At 36.3% G+C, this 20,858-nt stretch overlaps 1 protein-coding gene across 1 annotated transcript in view; it reads left to right on the plus strand.

Moving 5' to 3' along the window:
* LOC131663122 (extracellular sulfatase SULF-1 homolog) overlaps positions 1-20,858 on the plus strand; it is a 566,756-nt gene that overhangs the window by 394,180 nt on the left and 151,718 nt on the right. The window lies entirely within an intron of this gene.

The following is a 20,858-nucleotide window of genomic DNA, read 5'->3' on the forward strand; positions in this document are numbered from 1 at the left end:
CCACGAATTAACGCTCGGCGCGAATACAAAAAAGTCGCTATTACGATTGACAAAATACCGAATGTATTTTACTGCTACTACTTTTTATTGCACTGCTGCTACTTGCTGCTGCAATACCGTCGTTGCACTCACGCACGTAATTATCCCAGAAAATCTTTAATAACGGCGAAACACGATGCTAAATAATATCGGCAGTAAACTCGCGTAAACAGCTGAGGCGTAACTGTTTATTCAAATGATCGCGCGCCCCCTCTCTCTCGTAATTCTTCGTACTAACGCGCAAGCCGCAGAATCGCGAACGGATCGATTAATTGAATCGACTACCGTTGCACTATATATATATAATTTAATATTTAATTTAATAAGAAATATAAAAAATCTCCTTTCCAAAATTTTCATTTAACCTAAACAGATTTTTATTATTAAAATAAAATTTAACATTAAATACAAAGTAATAGATTAAAAGCGAAAATCATGATGATATATAATTTGATTTTTATATCGAAATTTGAAATAAATAAAAAACAAAATTAACGTATTGATAAGACTCTCCATCGATGATAACGCAGGCTCATCTGTAGATGCATGGGCCTTTGCATCTACATGATAGTGCTCTACCGTTTGAGCCATTATCGCTCTTTCTAAATTTAGTGAGTACTGGCTATATTGAGGAAAAAATGTATCATTTTAATACTATTTTTTTACTTTGAATTAAATTAACTATTTTAATATTGCAACGATTGCCGAAAATCGTTTGGACTCACGTGAACTACTAAGCGTGGCTGAGCGTAACAGCCGTGATCGGTTTGGGTTAGAGAGAGAGAGAGGGCGCGTTAGGGGCAATGACCGGGAGGGGAGAGCTAGCGAGCCAGTATGACCGTGTCCTTCGGTCCGCCTACATCGCAGCTTATCGTGTGGGAAGCAACGACGTGATTTTTCCCTTCCGAGTGAGATCCAGGGAGTTGGCATAGATAATTAGTGAGTGGCGAGGCGTGTGTGCACACTCCGGAACGTGTGCACCAACAGTGGTGACGAAGTTCGAAGTAGAGTGTCGAGTGCGCACACTGCTCAACGTGTGCGGCCTCGGCAGCAGCGAGCTCAACCTCAGCAGCACCCACAGCAACGCAACAACAGCAGCGGAGAAGCAGTCGCAGAGGCAGTTCTTCTTCTTTAAAAGTAGTCGGATACGGTTGGCCGCCGTATCCTCGCCGATTTAGCGGTAGGTGCACAGCACTTTTCAATTGCGTTTAGCGTGCGATCCCGCGCAGCGTGCGCGGTGAATTTATATGCAGCGTGCGTGCGAATAGTCCGCGACGTCCGCGAGATCTACCCTCTCTCTCCCCATTCGAAGTATTGTGTCGAAGTAGCGTGCGTAAGACTCTCGGCAAATCGTCCCTTATACTGATTTAGTGTTGATTAAATAAAGTGGTTAGAGATCAACGAGAAACGATCTTATTATTTCGTCTTCCCTTTGTCCGGCATCAGTATTATTGTTTACATTCGATTCGAATGCGCCGGTAATCTAGCACGGATCACGCGAAAGAATAGTAGGAGCTGTTCGTCGACCGAGGTGTTTGCAGTGTCCGACGGAGCGCTAGTAAGCTAGCGCACCAGCGCCACTTTGCGGAGAGATCGCGCACCCAAGTTAGATCGCTGAGTGTACACGGCGCATGCGTACACCGGATCGAGGTGAGTAAGTGTGCTAGAAGCATACAGCTAACAGTGCACTGTCTGGCCGTATTGAGGACTACTATTACCCGGGATTTGCGGCTAGGCGGCAGCCTGTTACAATATAGTAAATTTTTGTAATTGAAAAAAAATACTTACCTTATCTGCTTGTTCGGCTATTTTAACATAGACAATTTTGAACTAATTAAAAAAATATTTACCTTATACTCCTACTAGTCCCGCTAAAAATAGGATAAGAATAAAAAAAAATACATGGTTGAATTTGTTTGTAATTTTGATTTTCTTATTGTTTAAACGTTTGTTTTTTCTTCGTTTAATACTTACTTTTATAGCTAAGACATACTTGCTTATACTTTTATATATAGCACTGAAAAGTTTAGTGTTTTAAATAAATAATAATGTGTGATATCAATGAAATGAGCCGATGAAGCTTGCCACTGTCAATGGCCGATTTAAATGCTTTGCATGTTGAGTGAAAAAAAGAAAGCGCAATCACGATCGCGATTGCATATTAATACATTTTCGTGTCCCTGCTCCGTACTAATCGTTATTATTTTAGTTACTCCCACCACTATGTTTTAATTACTCCCACCGCTGATTATAATCGTCTTATGCTCACGATAAAAATCAAAACAGTTGCGCGTTCCTCTACCTCCAATTTTCAATCCAATGATCGATGCTTTGTCAGTATTTGCGGAAGGAATAAACCGAGAATTACGTCAGTGAAAATTTCGTTAACAGTGAAAGTTCAGTGATAGGGTTGTGAAAAAAAGACATGGAAAGGGACAAGAGCAACATTCTTGAAGATTTGAAGGAGCTTTTTTTGACGGATGTCGAGCCGTGACAAGATGGACTTGCTGCAGCCGTAGCAGCCCTCATCGATGAATTTTTCTATGAGGAGTAGAATCAACTTATGGGCGACATATTTGAATTTTCATCTCCTAATGCTGTCGCTACACCAAAATCTCGAGCAAGGGCAGATCTGGAGTTGTTGTAAACACCACCTCTGCATATTGATATTTCGGAAGCGAGAACTACGAGGGTGAGTCAATAAGTACTTAGAAAAAGATAGAAAAACAATTTTTTCTTAGTAGATTTTTTTATTTTTTAATATAATCTCCTTTTAGCTCGATACACTTTTTCAGGTGTTCTTCAAGTTTTTTAAGCTGTCAAAAAAAAATCTTAGAATTTCCTCAAAATAGCCATTTGTTTGTGTTATGACCTCTTTTGAAATGAATCGTTCTCCGGCAAGCTATTTTCTTAGGTTTTGGAAATAAAAAAGTCACTAGGGGCCAAATATGGTGAATATGGTGGATGGTCTACTAATTCGAACTTCAATTCCTTATTTTTAGCCATTGAAACTATGCAAGTGTGCACTCGCGTATTGTCTTGATGAAACAGACTTTTTTTTGTTCAAATGAGAACGTTTTGCCTTTATTTTCTCGCTTAACCGGTCCAACAACGACGCATAATACTCTTCGATGATTGTTTGTCTTTTTTCTAAATAGTCTACGAAGATAATTCCATGGCATACAAAAAAAGTGGCCATAATCTTGCCGGCCGATTTCGCTATCTTCGCCTTCTTTGGAGTTGGTTGACCTTTCACAATCCACTATTTTGACTACTCTTTCGATTCATGAGCGCAGTGGTGTATCCACGTTTCATCTACAGTTATGAATCGATGCACAAAATCATTCGAATTACGGTGCATGCGCGCCAAGAAGCCCTCAGCGGTCACCACTCAACTGCGTCTGTTCTCGACTGAGAGCAAACTCAGCACCCATATAACCGAAATTTTTCTCATGTTCCATTTTTTCTTTTGCTAAATCGAAATGACTGTACCTTTTGAAACTTCCTGTGGCCTCAACTATTTCGCGCAATTTTATTCTTCATGTTGTGGTATTTATTGATTATTTCTGGAGTGCTCACGTCTACAGGACGGCACTCAACGATTTTCATCTGCAGTCGATGTACGGTCATGTTTAAATTCATTTACCCTATTCTAAACATTTGCAAACACAGGGACAGATGTCAAATACGAGTGTTGCGATAGTTTAAGGCAGTTTGTACGTTCGCTGCAATAAACCATGTCGCATCTGGACTGTGCCTGTTCAATATAGTTTTTTCGGGGCTGTTTTTCACAAATCGTAAAAGCGGAAGAATACATTGATGTCAAGCCATTCTCGTTGTTCAAGGACACGCACCATAAAAAAGGGTCAATAGCGACGACCAGCAGGTAGCCAATGGACTTCGCGCGGAGTTCTACCGTCCTTTCAGTCATCGAACTTGGATCCGCCCGCGGTGCTGGACCTAAGGAGTAGGCAGGAATTTTCCGTGTATCCCTTCTGCCACAACACGCATTGCGAGTCAGTCCCGCTCAAGAAATCGACAGCTACAGCTATCTGCTCTGTCAATCCTTGCTCTCTATTTCTTCTCAAAGCTATACGCCACGCGTGTTACGTGTACGAGGTCTGTTCGGAAAGTATCGGGGCTACGTTTATATCTTCGAGCCATAGTGTTCGAGCGACTTCTACCAAACAGAAACGTCAACAGTAAAGCCTCACAAATCTATTGGTTACTTACTGACACCTGCCGGACGTATAGTTCATGCGCAGCGTGTCTTTGTTTACAGTGCCTTTTTCGCGTTCCTCGGATTTTGATATTGTCAAAAATGATTGAAAAACAAGATCAATGAATTTGCATCAAATTTTGCTTTCAACTCGGAAAAACGAGTTTGAAAACTATTGAAATGATGCAAAAGGCCTTTGGAAGCGAGTGTATGAGCAACACACGAATAAAAGAGTGGTATAAACGGTTCAAGGATGGTCGCACTTCTGTCGATAGTGATTCTCGTTCCGGCCGACCTTCGACGACCAAAACCGCAGATAATATTGAGCGAGTGTGACTTGCAATCGAACAAGATCGTCGGATGACTGTACAAGAACTAGAAGAAGACCTTGGGATACCAAAAACTATTATTTCAGAAATTTTAACCGAAAATTTAGGAAAGAAACGCGTGTGTGCGAAATTCATCCCAAAATTGCTCACAGCAGAGCAGAAGAACATTCGCTTAGAAATCGCTCTGGATAATCTGGAAATGGTCAATAATGATGATAATGTGCTTAGAAAAGTTATTACAGGGGATGAATCATAGGTTTTTGGTTATGATCCTGAAACAAAACAACAATCTTCACAGGGGAAGCATTCTGAATCGCCAAGACCAAAAAAAGCACGTCAAAGTCGGAGCAATGTTAAGTCAATGTTGATTGTTTTTTTCACTTGTGAAGGTGTTGTACATCACGAAAATGCACCAACAAGTCAAACAATCAATAAAGAATACTACGTTCTAATTTTAAATCGTTTGCCTGATGCAGTAAAAAGAAAACGGCCGCACTTTTGGGAAAGTGGTGACTGGCTTCTCCATCACGATAATGCGCCAGCGCATTCATCCAATCTTGTGCAGTAGTTTATGAGCAAACACAATATCGCATTGTTTCGTCAACCACCATACAGTCTCGACATAGCCCCTTGTAACTTTTGGCTGTTTCCAAAACTAAAAAAACCACTCAAAGGACACCGATTAGATGACAAAACAACGGTTGAAAACAATGCAACGAGTGTACTTAAGGCTATCCCTAAAAGTGAGTTTCAGGACTGTTTTGAAAAGTAGAAACATCGATGGAACCGTGTTAGTCAATCAAGTGGGTATTACTTTAAAGGATGCCACCCACCAGATGATAAAGAATAACGCTAGCGAGAAAATATAAAGGTAGGCCCGATACTTTCCGGATAGACCTCGTAAGTGCGTTGCATGCACTTTCCCCATTCTGGAACTATATTGTACGATCGAGAGTGTTTGCCCGCGCTGTCCAGGAGTTGAGATGTCTGTGAACCAGTGACAGCAACAGGACTGATTACGTCAAGAGAGGACGACCTAGTACCTCTAGGGTGCTACCAGGATCTCTGTACATCAGATCGGCAACTTGGGCGTTCCCACAGTTTGGTGTACCCGAGATGTCGGGGTTGTGCCGCGTCCCTGTGTTTGTGTATGTGTGTGTGTTTGGGACAGCACCCTCCCTCCTATCATCCCAGAGTTGATGTCCACGAGTAAGCGAGAGTTTTTTTGAATGGTACATGTACAGGCTCAGCGAGCCTCTAACAGTGTCTCGCGTTTTAGCTCTCTCTATCTTTATAAATTATTGTAAGAGTATACTTAAAGGGCTTTTCCCCACTTATAACTAGGGTTTTTAAACCGAATAAGTGCTACTTATTTACCTTATATCATTTTATAAAAGTCACAGTTGTGTTATTTAATCAGAAGCGATCGTTTATTTATTGCATATAACTTTTCCTATTCCTTTTCTTTAAACACCTTATGTATTTTTGATATAGAGTAAAATGATGAACATGTATTTACTATAATTAGTATATAATATATAAAAATTCATTATATACCAACTATTATATATATATATATATACATCATTATTAGTTATATATGTTAGCGCTTAGGGCCTATACCAATCACGTAGCTAATATACACAATAAGATTTGTCTGTGGTACTAGTGGCAGTGGCTCTAGTGGTAAAGCATTGGCCTGCGGATCCAGAGAATGCGGGTTCGATCCCCCGACATGTCCGTTCGTTTTTTTTCAATTATAACAAAGCTTTCTTTTGATACGTCATTATAATTCAATACGTCATTTAACGATATAAATAATGATAAGATAAAAAAAATTTACATTATTATGTCTAAAAATTTAACACACACACAATGAACTGAAAGCGTGGAACACAGAACGTACGGGCATCAGATCAGGGAGCATATCACCTTAGTAGGGGGGGGGGTGCACAATGAACTGAAAGTGTGGAACATATAACGCACGAGCATCAGCTCAGTAAGGGGGAGGAGGTGAGTTGACAGTGACAAAGTCAAAATGCACAGGCATCAGCTCAGTGAGCTGATAGCCGCCTGAGCTAAGGCCTCTCTAATTCACCTACTATATCTGCATACATCTCCTTAGATTGGACTAAATATTCATTTTCTGAATTATCATCAGAAAGTCCACTCTCAGGCTGCTGTTTCTCTATCTTTATTTCTACAATAATTATTTAGTAAATAGTATTGAATATTATGAGAAATTTGTCCTATGAACTGAATTATAAATCACAGAATCTATCACAAAAGAAATAGAAAACAGTAGATATACTCAATATACCTGTTAGTTGTTTTCTATATTATTACCTATTTTAAGAGGAATATCGTACGTTATGCGTTCCTCTATGTAAAGACCATATTTTTTCCAGTCGACTTTTATCTTATTGCTTACTTTATTAAATACTTGGTGGTGTGGAGTAATTAGTAGTGGTGAATGATCTGATGATTAATCTAGGTATGATGACATTTCAAAATAATTTTTGCTTGTACATTTCACTATAGCAAAGTCAGTCGAATCCGGAAGCTTGTTTATATCTGTATGGTATTACGAGGTCTATCCGGAAAATATCGGGCCTACGTTTATATCTTCGCGCCATAGTGTTCGAGCGACCTCTACCAAACAGAAACGTCAACAGTAAAGCCTCACGAATCTATTGGTTACTTACTGACACCTGCCGGACGTATAGTTCATGCGCAGCGTGTCTTTGTTTACAGTGCCTTTTTCGCGTTCCTCGGATTTTGATATTGTCAAAAATGATTAAAAACAAGATCAATGAATTTGCATCAAATTTTGCTTTCAACTCGGAAAAACGAGTTTGAAAACTATTGAAATGATGCAAAAGGCCTTCGGAAGCGAGTGTATGAGCAACACACGAATAAAAGAGTGGTATAAACGGTTCAAGGATGGTCGCACTTCTGTCGATAGTGATTCTCGTTCCGGCCGACCTTCGACGACCAAAACCGCAGATAATATTGAGCGAGTGCGACTTGCAATCGAACAAGATCGTCGGATGACTGTGCGAGAACTAGAAGAAGACCTTGGGATACCAAAAACTATTATTTCAGAAATTTTAACCGAAAATTTAGAAAAGAAACGCGTGTGTGCGAAATTCATCCCAAAATTGCTCACAGCAGAGCAGAAGAACATTCGCTTAGAAATCGCTCTGGATAATCTGGAAATGGTCAATAATGATGATAATGTGCTTAGAAAAGTTATTACAGGGGATGAATCATAGGTTTTTGGTTATGATCCTGAAACAAAACAACAATCTTCACAGGGGAAGCATTCTGAATCGCCAAGACCAAAAAAAGCACGTCAAAGTCGGAGCAATGTTAAGTCAATGTTGATTGTTTTTTTCACTTGTGAAGATGTTGTACATCACGAAAATGCACCAACAAGTCAAACAATCAATAAAGAATACTACGTTCTAATTTTAAATCGTTTGCCTGATGCAGTAAAAAGAAAACGGCCGCACTTTTGGGAAAGTGGTGACTGGCTTCTCCATCACGATAATGCGCCAGCGCATTCATCCAATCTTGTGCAGTAGTTTTTGAGCAAACACAATATCGCATTGTTTCGTCAACCTCCATACAGTCCCGACATAGCCCCTTGTAACTTTTGGCTGTTTCCAAAACTAAAAAAACCACTCAAAGGACACCGATTAGATGACAAAACAACGGTTGAAAACAATGCGACGAGTGTACTTAAGGCTATCCCTAAAAGTGAGTTTCAGGACTGTTTTGAAAAGTAGAAACATCGATGGAACCGTGTTAGTCAATCAAGTGGGTATTACTTTCAAGGATACCACCCACCAGATGATAAAGAATAACGCTAGTGAGAAAATATAAAGGTAGGCCCGATACTTTCCGGACAGACCTCGTATGTTGGTTCTTCAGTGGATATCGGAATATAGTTATTATATATCGGTGTTGATGATCTTATTCTCCACTATGGATGCTTCTCATTATAATCACATCCTACTATAAAGCGATTTCCATGTATGTTGATAAAGCCAGTCCGGTTTTCTTTTGTAATTCTTTTATTAGAGGACAGTAAACAGTTGATATTGATCGGTCTGTCTTTATCCTTGATGATTACACTGGTTGCTTATAAATAGATTTCATTAGTTTAAGTGTGTATGTAGTGGTTTATTTTTGTTTAAATTATAATCGTAGTACCTCCGTGTGCTTTATTATACAGAGTAGTTTGGTATATTAAGATAGTTTTTACTTGTAAAATGTATTTCTGATATCAATATGATATCTATATTTTCATAGATTAAAAATGCTATTAACAATGCTTTTAATTCAATATGCCTCTGCATATATATAGTTTGCGGTGTGATTTCCTTTATAATTTATATATATTCCTTCTTTTATTTTTTGTTTAATTGAACATTCTTTAATTTGGTGTTGTTTAGCACGTTTCACATAAACAGCACTTTTGTAACAGTAGTTATTTTTGTGCCCGTATTCTTTGCATTTTTGTCATTGAGGAATTTCTCTTTCATCGTTCGGTTCGGTTCGAATTTGATTACCGTGTTTAATAGTTGATTTACTTTATAAATTTCCTAGTTTTTATAATCATGTTCAATTTCAACTGTAAATAGCGGCAATAGTAGTTTTGTGATGCGATACCTTGTCTTATAAATACTTAATACTTTATATCCATATTCTTCTATAGTTTTTTTATACTATATTGTCTATATCAACTGACAGGTTAATACTTCTTAATATAACTTTGAAATCTTTTTCTTCTTTGCATTAGTAAGTGTGAAATTGCGTGTATCTTTCTTTCAATACAAATTAGCAAATATTTTTCGGAAGTTGTTGATTGATTTTTAATTTTGTTTAGTCCTATCACTTTTAAGGTGTAATTTTCTTAGGCTAGTTTAGTAGATTTTCTAACGGTTTGATATTCTCTACATTGTAAACGAAACTTTTTCTTCTGCACTATCATTTTCTTTATTTTCATGAGGTATTTCGTAACTGTTTCTTGTGTTACTTAGCCAGTAATCCGATAATTGTGCTTATTTTTTGTTTTGGGTTTGGTTTTTTGGGCTGTTTCTTTCCCTTTTGTTGTTTAGGATTTTCCAATTTTCGTTGTTTTTATTAGCAGTTGTGTTGTGATCTCCTGACTGAGTGACCATTCCGGTCGTTGTTTTCTTTTTCTTTGAGTGTTTATTAAATTAAATTTTTAATTTAACTGTCACTAAACTTATTGATTAATATTTTAACTTGTCGGGTAGAGCGCAGTGTTGGTCCGTCTATATATCTTTGTGATCAAATCCTGAATGAAAGTACATATAATTTCAGAAATTATTTTTTCACACGTAATGAAATAAAAAATTAACTTTATATGCAATACAACTCAATTTTTTAAATAATTTATTTGAAGAAACTGTTATAATTGACGTATGTTGTACATATAGGAAATATTTCTCATAATAGTCATTAAATAAATATTCTACACATAAATATTCTATATCACAATTGTATTTACAAAACTTATGTTTACAATATTTATAATATTTACAATAATACTGAATTATTTAGTGTGAATATATATAATATAATTAGATATCATAATTTTTCTATAATCTAAGTTAAAATGTAATATTGTATAGATCATAGAATAAAATATAATTATTAAATATTTATACATATGTTATTGACTAGTCAAACAATGCTTAAAGTGTATATGATAATATTTCAGACCAATTACTGCATGTTATGGTTTATTACAACTTAGGAAGATTAGATCCTACTGCGGAAATGTCAAGAACAATAAGATATTGCCAGCAACGAGGAAGAAGAGAGTCTAATTCAAATTCTAGTGTTGAAGTGAATTGGCAAGAAGGGTATGAATTAAATATTAAGCATGGCATGACAAAATAATATTTTATTAAGAAAATATTTATTCTCTTATTACAGCATGTAGCATCAATTTTGCAAAACAGAATTTCATCAAGAAGTAGAATCTTGTCAAAGCTCAGAACGTAATTAATTTGCATCATTAGATAATGATGATCTTGGATCTGCGCAAGAACAAAATGTAAGTTCCAATCAAATAAAAATATAAATATTGTTGTTGCTTAATGCTAATACGAGTACATCACACTGTCAAATTTATTGCCAATAATCATTTTCTAGGGTCTAGCTCATTATCTGATTTGTTTGTTCCTGTAAATAATGATAGAATGTCTGTAGAAGAATTGCTAAATGATACAAATAACGAATATCACGTAAGATTATCTATTGATATGGTTGTTAGTAGTCCCGTGCTAAATTTATAATTTTTAAATCATATTTTATACAAAAATGGTAAATATATATTTTTGTAGAAAAAGGTGCAAAGGAAAAACTTACGTTCCAAAATACATTTAAAATAAAACCCTCACGTATCTCATTTATTCTTTTCGATCACAAACTTTCTAATATTTCACCATTTCATTATACAGGGTGTCCAAAAAGTAACGATACACCTGAGAAATTTTCTAAGCCGGTTATTTTTCTAACCGGGTGAAGGTTGTTCTTGAAGTAACTTTTTACGAGGAATCCGATGGTAACCTTGGATTTGACCTTAAACCTCATTTTCAAGGTTATTTTGAGGTCAACCTCATTTTTTTAAATGGAAACCCCTATTTTTTATGGCGGAATCGGAAAGAGCGGAAAATTTTACGTCCAGATATGTATTGAGGTATGAGGTTGAGGTAACCCCTAGAGGTCAACTGGAGGTCAAAGTATGAATTCTTAAAAATCTCGCGAATTCAGTGGTTAAACAAAACAAACAAAAGGATAACCCCAGGTAACTTTCAACGGTGCTCTTTAATTTGTCCTTGAACCTCATTTTCAAGGTTATTTTGAGGTCAATCTCATTTTTTTTAATGGGTACCCCTATTTTTTATGGCGGAATCGAAAAAAGTGAAGACTCTCACGTATGGATGAGTTGAGGTTTGAGGTTAATGTGACCTCTAGGGGTCAGATGAAGGTCAAACTGTGGCTTTGTAATATTACCGGGATTTTAGTGGTACAAGGAAGCAAGTAAAGGTCATGGAAACCCCCATTTTCGACAGCGGCAATCGAAAGAGCGGAAAATTTCACATCCAAATATCTACTTAGATCATAAGTCAAGGGCGAACTTAAAGTTTAAGGTCAGTCGAAGGTCATCCAAACTTAAAGACACCCTAAAATTTTTTAAAGTTTTTTTCATAATGGAGAAGGGTATTTATTTAGTAATTGCCCATCGGAGATCCGTAATCTTGAATTTAACCTTCAACCTCATTATCATGGTTTTTTTAAGATCAATTTTTTTTACTTTTAGCGTTACCCAGGAACAACGACGTGGACGTAGTAAAATCTGTCCCCTTGGGGTGCTTTATTTTCGTGAGTTCCCCTCGCCTCTCACGATCGGGGTGCTTGATTTTCATGAGTTCCCCTCGCCTCTCACGATCGGGGTGCTTGATTTTCGTGAGTTTCCCTCGCCTCTCACGATCGGGGTGCTTGATTTTCATGAGTTCCCCTCGCCTCTCACGATCGGGGTGCTTGATTTTCGTGAGTTCCCCTGGCCTCTCACGTATGATTTATCTTACATCAGCACATCTTATTTTAAGTGCTCGAATTGTTCACCGTTCACTTCTTGACAGTAAGCTAATCGGTGGTAAAAAGCATCAACAGCATTTTGGATCATTTCAGTGGGAATGAGAGCTGATTCGTGTATGATCCTTTGACGTAATTCGTCCAAGTTTTGGGGTTTAGTTTTGTATACCCGATCCTTTAGATAACCCCAATAGAAATAATCTAAAGGCGTCAAATCGGGGGACCTAGCTGGCCATCCAATTGTGCTTCTCCTTCCTATCCACCGATTATCAAACACCTCATCTAAGTAAATTCTAACGTCTCGTCCATAGTGAGCTGCAGCACCATCCTGCTGATACCATGTATTTTCGAAGTTGTCTCCGACTATTTTTCTAATTGCTGGAACTATTTGATTACGAAGCATCTCTTCATAATTTTGAGCGTTTAAGTTACCATCAATAAAGAATGGCCCTATGATTCGATTATTCACTATTCCAGCCCAAACATTCAACTTCTGCGGATAATGCGATTTATCTTCTCGCATCCAGTATGGATTTTCCGCAGCCCAGTACCTGCAATTATGTCGATTTAATGTTCCGTCAAGTTGAAAAGTTGCTTCATCAGAGAAAACTATATTTGATGGAAGATTTGGATTTTCAATTATGCGTGTCATCATATCTTCACAAAACTCAACACGACGATCGAAATCGTCTTCATTCAACTTGTGAACCAGGTGTACTTTAAACGGATGGAATTTTGCTGTTTTTAAAATGATATGTACGGACGATGTACTTATGTCATGCTCTTGAGCAACTCTGCGGATGGAATTATGTGGATTTTCAGTGAATGATAATAGAACATTTAATAAATTCTCTTCATTTGTTGCTGAGCGTGGTCTGCCTGACTTAGATAGATTTCTGACATGGCCAAAATTTACAAACCTTGACATAGTATTCTGAACAGTAGACACAGCAATTGGAGTTCTATTAACCCATTAAGGCCCATGCCAAACCTGGGAAAGATAGCGCCAAACTAACTATGCCAATCGTAGCTAAATCGAAAAAAAAATTACCCGTGTTTTTTCTTTTGCCATTTTCAATTGTTTATAAAAAATTATTTAAACAAATTATCAAAAAGTTATTATTTTCAAAAAACTGATAGTGGTAATTGATTCTACGGGAAAAAACATGAAAGAAATGTATATAACGTTTTTTTGTCAGACGTCAATTTGTTAGTGTAAAACGGCTATAAACAATTGCAAGTCTGTCAGGTACATGTGTATACGCCAAATCCCAAGCAAAATCTATTGCCGATAGCGCCAAACTAACTATGCCAATCGTAGGTAAATCGAAAAAAAAAATACCCCTGTTTTTTCTTTTGCCGTTTGCAATTGTTTATAAGAAATTATTTAAACAAATTATCAAAAAGTTATTATTTTCAAAAAACTGATAGTGGCAATTGATTCTACGGGAAAAAACATGAAAGAAATGTATATAACGTTTTTTTGTCAGACGTCAATTTGTTAGTGTAAAACGGCTATAAACAATTGCAAGTCTGTCAGGTACATGTGTATACGCCAAATCCCAAGCAAAATCTATTGCCGATAGCGCCAAACTAACTATGCCAATCGTAGGTAAATCGAAAAAAAAAATACCCCTGTTTTTTCTTTTGCCGTTTGCAATTGTTTATAAGAAATTATTTAAACAAATTATCAAAAAGGTATTATTTTTAAAAAACTGATAGCGGCAATCGATTCTACGGGAAAAAACATGAAAGAAATGTATATAACGTTTTTTTGTCAAATGTCAATTTGTTCCAAAAACAAATAACTGTAAAATAAATATACTAGAAATGTCCAATTATACTAAAAACTTTTGTAATGAAAACTGAATCCATAATATTACATAAAACCGTTAGCCCGCCACTCAAACGTGATCTCTAACACGGTTTCAATAGAAAAAAAAATTTGCAAACTCTTTGCAACTTCGTAACCCAACAATTACTATGTTAGTTAAATTTCCAAATGTACAATTTGTGAAAATTCAAAGCTTTCTGTCCTATTTTCTTAAACAAATTGACGTCTGACAAAAAAACGTTATATACATTTCTTTCATGTTTTTTCCCGTAGAATCGATTGCCGCTATCAGTTTTTTGAAAATAATAACTTTTTGATAATTTGTTTAAATAATTTTTTATAAACAATTGCAAACGGCAAAAGAAAAAACAGGGGTATTTTTTTTTTCGATTTAGCTACGATTGGCATAGTTAGTTTGGCGCTATCGGCAATAGATTTTGCTTGGGATTTGGCGTATACACAGGTACCTGACAGACTTGCAATTGTTTATAGCCATTTTACACTAACAAATTGACGTCTGACAAAAAAACGTTATATACATTTCTTTCATGTTTTTTCCCGTAGAATCGATTGCCGCTATCAGTTTTTTGAAAATAATAACTTTTTGATAATTTGTTTAAATAATTTTTTATAAACAATTAAAAATGGCAAAAGAAAAAACACGGGTATTTTTTTTTACGATTTAGCTACGATTGACATAGTGAGTTTGGCGCTATCTTTCCCAGGTTTGGCCTGGGCCTTAATGGGTTAACCCGAGATGTCTCATTAAAAAGATTTCTCACTGCCCTGTAAGATCTTTCTACTCCACCCCAGCCTCTCATCATAAGAAGTGATATTTTTTCTCGTTCAGTGAGGCGTTCCATTTTAAGTCAGCCAATCGAAATTTACTCAAAAATCAATCAGAATTAAAAACAAAAAGTTTGCAACCCAAATAAATATTTTCAAAAAATGAAAATTATAATTTGAGTACTTTTACAAAAAAGTTCTACTACAGTCCGACTAATGCACTAATGCTTTATGGAGATTTTCGAATGGTAAAATCTTTTCAAATATGTTGCTTTTTTAAATATTAATTTTTGAAAATGCAATTGTCCCGAAGAATAAGCTCAAAACGATAAAGTTAGGCATAGTACATTTCCTAAGGATAGAACCAAGTGAAATTGTTAGTGGATTTTCAATGAATAGGTATGGGATAGTAACCTTAAAAAGTTTAACCGGCTAATCAAGTTATTAAGAAAATAAGCGTAAAAAATCATTGTTGATAGGCGAGGGGAACTCACGAAAATCAAGTACCTCGATCGTGAGAGGCGAGGGGAACTCACGAAAATAAAGTACCCCAAAGGGACAGATTTAACTACGTCCACGGCGTTGTTTCTGGGTAACGCTAAAAGTAAAAAAAATTGATCTTGAAAAAACCTTGATAATGAGGTTGAAGGTTAAATTCAAGGTCACGGATCTCCGATGGGCAATTACTAAATAAATACCCTTCTCCATTATGAAAAAAACTTTAAAAAATTTTAGGGCGTCTTTAAGTTTGGATGACCTTCGACTGACCTTAAACTTTAAGTTCGCCCTTAACTTATGATCAAAGTAGATATTTGGATGTGAAATTTTCCGCTCTTTCGATTGCCGCTGTCGAAAATGGGGGTTTCCATGACCTTTACTTGCTTCCTTGTACCACTAAAATCCCGGTAATATTACAAAGCCACAGTTTGACCTTCATCTGACCCCTAGAAGTCACATTAACCTCAAACCTCAACTCATCCATACGTGAGAGTCTTCACTTTTTCGATTCCGCCATAAAAAATAGGGGTACACATTAAAAAAAATGAGATTGACCTCAAAATAACCTTGAAAATGAGGTTCAAGGACAAATTAAAGAGCACCGTTGAAAGTTACCTGGGGTTATCCTTTTGTTTGTTTTGTTTAACCACTGAATTCGCGAGATTTTTAAGAATTCATACTTTGACCTCCAGTTGACCTCTAGGGGTTACCTCAACCTCATACCTCAATACCTCAATATCTGGACGTAAAATTTTCCGCTCTTTCCGATTCCGCCATAAAAAATAGGGGTTTCCATTTAAAAAAATGAGGTTGACCTCAAAATAACCTTGAAAATGAGGTTCAAGGTCAAATCCAAGGTTACCATCGGATTCCTCGTAAAAAGTTACTTCAAGAACAACCTTCACCCGGTTAAAAAAATAACCGGCTTAGAAAATTTCTCAGGTGTATCGTTACTTTTTGGACACCCTGTATATATATATATATAGGTACGTATAACAGCTTATCTACAATTAATTTTATCACTTCGAATACCTGAATATTGTAATTTTTATATTTTATTTATGAATTTTACATCACACGACAATTTTATTCAATCGAATAAATATTCTGCTAATATATACTTTATACTTTCAGTATATTCTTCTTCATTCTCCTCAGTAGTATAGCAATGTATGTTTCAGCTCACCTGCGGGAGGTTCGTAACCCTGTGGTCCTCTGGATTAACCCTTTCATGTTAATAATAAATATTATTATTGTTAATAATTATTATTAACAATATTTGTGGGAATCCCTGGTTTAACGATTTGGTTCCATGGCCTAACCCTTCTGTGTTAATTATTATTAATGATAATAATAATTATTTATACTTTTTTGAGGAAGGGTTTTATATTGAGGAAGGTTCCTAGGGCTCCTAGTCCTTAGGGACCCTACCTATTGCTTTCTGTCTAATTCCATTAAATGTAATTTAAAAAAGTTATAAATATTATTGATAATTTATTTGCTATATTGAAAATGAATGCAGTGAAATGAAATGAATAGAAAGCGACGATTGAAAAAAATGAAGAGACAAATCGGAGAAACGAACCGATGTCTTCTGGGTTGGCAGGCTAGCTCTCTACCACTAGAGCCAATGCCTCATGTACCTTAGAGGATGCTTATTGTGTATATTAGCTACACGCGCATACATTTGTCATAGGGCCCGAGGGTGCGGAGGAAGGGAGCGCATGCTGTCTATAGTTATACAAGGGGGGCAATAAGTCTTTACAAAATCCAAGAGATGGCGCTTGTCACGCTTAAATTATAATGTTTTTGGCAAGCAATAAGACTAACTAGATATTGTACAAAGATTCAGCTTGATTCATTAAGTTATTTTTTTGTGAGCGTTGGTTCAACAAAAAGTTATTGGTTTATTTAAAAAATGGAAAAAACAAAGTTTCGAACGGTGATAAAATATTTTCATTTGAAAGGCCTTACACCAAAAGAAATCACAGTTGAGTTGAACGCCGTTCATGGCAAGTCTGCCCCTGTGTTTAAAACTGTTTATAACTGGGATAATTAATTTAAACGCGGCCGTACAACAACAAAAGATGAACCTCGTTCAGGACGCCCCGTAGAAGCGAGTACGCCCAAAATGGTCAACAATATCCTCGATGTGGTGTTGAGTGATAGAAAATTAAAATTGCGAGAATTAGTTGAGGCCACAAGGGTATCAAAGGGTATAATCATTTCAATTTTGCATGAAAAATTGGGGATGAAAAAAATATCTGCAAGATGGGAGCCGCGTTTGCTCACTGTTGAAAACAAACGAACCCGCATGGTCACCTCTGAGACTCTTTTGGCATGCATACGTCGTAATCCGGAAGACTTTTGGCGTCGACTCGTAACTGTAGACGAAACATGGGTACACCACTACACTCCTGAAACCAAAGAACAGTCCAAACAATGGATAACCGCAGGAGAATCAGCCCCAAAGAAGGCAAAGACAGTAAAGTCAGCTGGCAAGATTATGGCCACGGTTTTCTGGGATGCGTATGGAATATTATGCGTCATTATTAGGTTAGCTAAAAGAAAAAATCAGAGAAAAACGTCCTCACTTGAACAAAAAAAATGCCTCTTTCTTCAAGACAATGCTCGAGTTCAAACGTGTGCAGTTTCGATGGCAAAAATTAACGATTTAAAGTTCGAATTAATTGACCATCCACCATATTCGCCTGATTTGGCTCCCAGTGACTTTTTCTTATTTCCTAATCTCAAAAAATGGCTTGCCCGACAACGATTCACGTCGAATGAAGAAGTCATCGCCGAAACAAATGTCTATTTTGAGGGTTTTCAGAAATCACATTTTTCTGATGGCTTAAAAAAACTGGAAGGCCGTTTAATAAAATGTATCGACCTTCAAGGAGATTATGTTGAAAAATAAAAAAAAATTACATACGCATAACTTTTTTTCCCTTCTTTTTGTAAAGACTTATTGACCCCCCCCTCGTAACTTGAGGATACGATGCTATAGTAGTAAATGTGTGCTCTCTCTCTCTCTCTCTTTCTCCTACGCTCTAGCTAATCGTGAACCACAGTGCGTGGAGATGAGCATATGCTGTCTATAGTTCTAGCTTGGGATTCGCTGCTATAGTAGTAAATGTATGCTTTTATTCTCACGCTCTCTCTCTCTCTCTCTCTCCCACGCTCTAGCTTAGCGTGGCTTGGGACCATTCTCTCCTAGATGAGATATTTTAGTTCTCTCCATGGAGGAGAGCTATATATTTGCTTGAATCCTAGCTAATCCTTGCCTGCTATCCTAGTCATTTTCACTTAAATCTATGTAAAGAGAGAGAGAGAGAGAGAGAGAGAGAGAGAGAGAGAGAGAGAGAAAAGAGAGCAGCTATGCTTACTACCTATCCTCTTATCTTAAGTTGACTATATCTATCACAAATGTAGATCACAGCTGGTTTGAGGGTGGTCAAACTTCTCCACTTCTTTCTGGAAGAGAGAAAAAGAGAACATCCATGCTAACGACCTACCCTCTTATCTTATGTTGACTATGTCTATCACAAATGCAGATCATATACGGTTTAAGGATGACCAAGCTTCTCCACTACTTTCAGGTGTAGCTATAACCTAGGAACGTGCATAGCTTATCTTATTTATAACGGATAGGACTGCTATTACATTCTACATTATTTGTTTTACTGTAATGTATGTAGTTTTAGAGGAAAATGCAAACGTCCTATCTCACTCAAAGAATGTTTGCGCTCGTCTGTGGCGTTACGCATATTGTAGAAAAAATCGTACCTGATAATAATGCGAGCGTTCGGTAGGATTTTCGATGGTTAGTCTTAAGGGAAACTTCAATTTGTTAATAGTGAAGTGGTGTTCTTTTTAATATTTAAAATTTGTATAAAGTTTTTATATATTTTTTATAAATTTATTTCATAAAAAATGGAAAACATTAGAACTTGTCAATTTTTGGAAAATGTAAGTACAATTTTTAATTAATTTAAAAATAATTTAAATAAATATTAGAATTTTTTTTTAATAATAGTGTTATTTAATCAATTTCAGCTTACCAATCCATCGTCCAGACCGTAGCACGAGAGCCGTTATATCGGCTATTAATTATATTATTAATAACTGTAAGTTATTTCTCATTATATATATATATATATGTTTATTTATTTATTTTCATATAATTTTCAGTTACAATGATTTGTAGACGACAACAGTCCTCAGGCCTTACAAATACAGCAAATAAAGGTTATAGTTCAACAAGTAAGTTTTTAATTATTGATTTATATAAAATTATATCAATTTATATTTTTATTATTATTTAATTGTCTTTTCTCTTTTTTTTCTTTTCAGTGGATCAAGAAATAAATAGCAGCCAGAATGTGAGCGCAGCAAGTCGCATATCAAATTGATAAGGTTGTCAACGATCGCGTGAAAGCGCAGTTACATCAACGTAAACGAGCGGACCCGATGAGGAGGCAGCAAGAATCCGCTCGATTGAAGCGGAAACGAAAAGTAGACTTGGCCAAGGCAGAGCAAGATGAACCTGCTGAGAAAGTTAAACGAAGGTTTTCCAGCATAAATACATCAGCTGGACCATCGTCAACCCTCATCATGATAGATCATCAACAACATGGACGTCAAAATCATTAGCGTCGGTAACATTATCATCATCGTTGTCATCATCAGCAACGTCAACGTCATCACCAGCAACGTGATCGTCATCAACAGCAACGTGATCGTCATCATTAACAGCAACATCCACATGCTGTCAAAGAGAAGAAGCACAAGTCGATGTGCCACTCGATTTGACTGCTACTGTAAATACTTAACTTATAGAAATAAGTAAATGATTAATAAATATAAATTAAAAATTATAATTAAATTTTTTTTTACAGAGAAATATTCCGACGGTGAAGAATGTCGAGTATGTTCGACGAAAAGTTATATTAATTACGGCCCAACTAACGGTCAGGAAACCTACTTGCCCCTCGAAGGTGGTGAGATCAAAAAAATTAAAAGAATAATATTAAAAAAGAAAAAAACATTGTAAAATTTGTAAAACTTATGAAATAAAGTAAAATAAACTAATAAAATAAACTAAAAAAAAAATAAATAATGCGTTAATTTACTTTTGTGAGAACACGTGAGGTGTATATAGCATATATATAGTACGTAGCATACGAGGTGTGTTCAAAAAATAACGAGAATTTTCGTTTTATGAAAAAAATATTTATTTATTCATCTAAATTAATGTTGTCGCCTTCAAAGTAGTCCCCTTCGGATACAATACACTTATGCCAACGCTTTTTCCAATCCTCGAAACACTTTTGAAACTCGATCTTTGTAATAGCTTTTAGCTCTTTCAGCGATTCGCTTTTAATGTCATCTATGCTTGTAAAACGACGGCCTTTTAATGTTCTCTTTATTTTTGGAAATAGAAAAAAGTCACATGGAGCCATATCTGGCGAATACGGAGGCTGAGTCATCGTTACAGTTTCATTTTTGGCCA

This window comes from Phymastichus coffea, unplaced genomic scaffold (assembly GCF_024137745.1).
Source record: "Phymastichus coffea isolate CEN01 unplaced genomic scaffold, Cenicafe_Pcof_1.1 PCOF00002, whole genome shotgun sequence".
NCBI lineage: Eukaryota > Metazoa > Arthropoda > Insecta > Hymenoptera > Eulophidae > Phymastichus > Phymastichus coffea.